Genomic DNA, 3,320 nt, shown 5'->3' with positions numbered 1-3,320 from the left:
GCTGAGTGGTCAGTTTTTAGACTGGTGTAAATGATGCATCATCTTGTCTTTTAAGACCACTTTAGAGCAAGTGGCAGATTTGTTGCCCTACTTAAGGTCATCAAGAGGCCTCTTATTATCAACTGTAAAAGGATATATGGCAATGCTCAGCTCTGTATTTAGGCACAGAGTTTAAACTTACCAGCAAACCAGGACCTCTCCAATATGATCACAACTAAAACTAACAACGAAGAGACGTGTCCCTGGAACCTGAACATAGTCCTTAAATGGCTCGAGAGTTCGCGGTTCGAGCCCATACATATGTCTTTGCCGAGGGACCTTACAAGAAAAACTTAGTCTTTGGTGGCTCTAGCTACGGCTAAGAGAGTTAGTGAGATCCATGCAATGCATAGGAGAATTGGCTTTTCCAAAGGAGATTCAGCATGTTCCCTCATCCTCAGTTTCCTTTCAAAGAATGAGAGGCCGACGTGTCTATAGCCTCGTTCTCTTACCATTATAAGTGTAATGGAACTCATAGGGGTAAAAGACGAGGAGTGAATTCTCTGCCCGGGGAAAGAATCCGTCTGGGTCATTGTCTAAGAACGCACTCGCATTCTATTAGAGAGCCCTCATTGTAGAGACACTCCCAGATTGGAGAGGACGTCTGATGTGTTGAAAGTCCGAGCTCATGCTGTGAGGGCAGTTACTACCTCGGTGACTTTTAAGTATGATCTTCCTCTTTCGTCAATATTAGAGGGCACATACTGGAAATGCAAGTCAGTTTTTGTAATGCACTATTTACGAGATTTAGAAACTGTCTACGAAAAGTGCAGCACATTAGGACCTTTGTCTGTGGCTGGCGGAGTGTTCCGTGAGGAAGTGTAGGAAGCATCCCTTCCTTTAGTTTTCTCTTCGCCTTTTCTGAGGGTGTTGAGTCCTAGGGGAGCCAGGTTGTTACTATGTACCAGGAGTGCCTGCCAGTTTTTCAGTGTCGGGTGGTGGTCATTTATATTGTTCTTTAATGTTTGGTGTAGGTGACAGTGTTGTATCTGGTTATGTTTTTTTGTACTGCGCCCTGGGCACAGTTTTGTATCTGGTTATGTTTTTTGTACTGCGACTTGGGCAGCGGCAAAATTGATTTTGTTTGCTCTGTTGACAATCGGAAAATTCCTTCGTCGCAAATGTGTCTACTAATACTTCATTAGCAATTGGATACTCCTTCGCTTTGAAGTACCCTCTTCAGTAGAGGCAATCCTGGCTAATGCAACAGCTCTCTGGCCAGGTAAGGAACAACAAGCATTACTTCAATGCTAGCCTTTTATACTGTTCTCGAATACATTAACCTTTTTTAAATGTTTTGGGGGTACATTTTGTCCATGTCAGTATGGATTCAGCTAAGTTATAATAATGGGTGATTTACTTATATAAAAATTATAGTTTTATAATGAAATGAGAGTTGTTTATACTTACAAATTAATTACGGTTGGAGTGCGCCCTTCCCCCCCTCGCATGGGCATATTTAGCATTAACAAATTAAACTCTTTGCTGAAGTTGTTCCTTTCTTACCCTGAAAAGTGGGCTGGGCTTGTCACCTACATAAACTAAAGTGTAGCTTCCGCTTATTTTCAAATTTTATGCTGAAGTTGAGTAGAAACTCTTAGCTAAAGAATTCTTGGGTAAGTATATATATAAAATCTCATTTTATTATAAAAATTTTATATTACAGGAAAAAGTACACTTGAGTCAAAATCATTTGCCACATCTAGAAACACCTATCCATCTGTCTGAGGTCAAAATTTCTGTCGTCCGAACACTATGATTTTGTTATTTTGGGCCTTCATGTGTTGTTAGTGAGGCTCTTGCTATTGTTTCTCTTTGAAAATTCAATAATTGTCGTTTTAGTGGTTTATATACTTTGATATTGATGTAAAACATGTGAAGGTAACTGAAATCATCGATTGATTTAGTAGTAAATAGTGTAGATAGGAATATTATTTCACTTTTTTGTTTGCTATTCTCATAGGCTTTACTATAGTAAAGCCTATGGGAAAGTGGTCTGAAATATAAGAGAAGTTTTAGATTGGAGTAACGAGAAATTTCACACTCAGAATATGCAGATGATAGCGTTTGAATCAGCAGAATACCACAAGATATTCCTCAACAAAATGCATCATATACGTATCTACATATAGAAATATTACGTAAAGCAAAGCCTAGAACAACAGAACCGTATAAGACAGAGAATGCAGTGTTCATAACCAGTACAGGTTCTCTTGAGTTGGCATCTACAGCTTTTTACCCTCAAATTAAAAAAAGATCAATTTCAAATTAAAAAAGATCAAAATCAAATTATCAAAGGTGAAAATCAAATGAAAAAAGATGGACTTAAAACCAAAATAAATTTCAAATTAAAATAAATGTACCTAAAAAGTTTTCAAATTCTTTTACATGGGCAAAAAGCAAAAATCGTAGCCTAATTTTGCTTTTGTAATAGTGATCGAATTCTATGCATGTCGACAACTGTTCCTAGCCCATAGCAAACGCTGCCATACATTACTCGTCACAATCATACTTTGGAGTTTTCGTTCCCTACTGCTTAAGTATGCATATATAAATCACACACACACGTGTGTGTATGTGTGTGTGCGAGTTTGTTACGCATGATTTATGTGTCCATACTTCAGCAGTAGGGAACGAAAACTACAAAGTATGATTGTGACGAGTAATGTATGGCAGCGTCTGTTATGGGCTGAAAGGTAGATAGACATTGCTTAGGGTTGAGATGAAAGGTAGATGGAGATCGCTTGGAGATAAAAGGTAGACGGAGATTGCTTGGACATGAAATGAAGATGGGGATTGCTTGAAGATGAAAGGGAGATTGAGATTGCTTGGAGGTGAAAGGTAGATGGAGATTGCTTGGAGATTAAAGGTAAATGGAGATCGCTTGGGGGTGAAAGGGAGATGGAGATTGCCTGGAAATGAAATGAAGATGGAGATTGCTAGGAGATGAAAGGGGATGAAGATTGCTTGGATATGAAAGGGAGGTGGAGATTGCTTGGAGATGAAATGGAGGGGGAGATTGCTTGGAGATGAAGATGTAGATTGCTTGGAGATGAAATGGAGATGGAGATTGCTTGGAAATGAAATGAAGATGTAGGCTTCTTGGAGGTGAAATAAGATGGAGATTGCTAAGAGATGAAAGAGAGATGGAGATTGCTAGTAGATGAAATGAAGTTGTAAATTGCTTAGAGATGAAATGAAGACGGATATTGGTTGGAGATGAAAGAGATGGAGATTGTTGGAATTGAAAGGGAGTGGAGATTGTTTGGAGGTGAAAGGGA

This window comes from Macrobrachium nipponense, chromosome 4 (assembly GCF_015104395.2).
Source record: "Macrobrachium nipponense isolate FS-2020 chromosome 4, ASM1510439v2, whole genome shotgun sequence".
NCBI lineage: Eukaryota > Metazoa > Arthropoda > Malacostraca > Decapoda > Palaemonidae > Macrobrachium > Macrobrachium nipponense.
The sequence above is the reverse complement of the archived record's forward strand: the minus strand, read 5'-3'. Positions refer to the sequence as shown.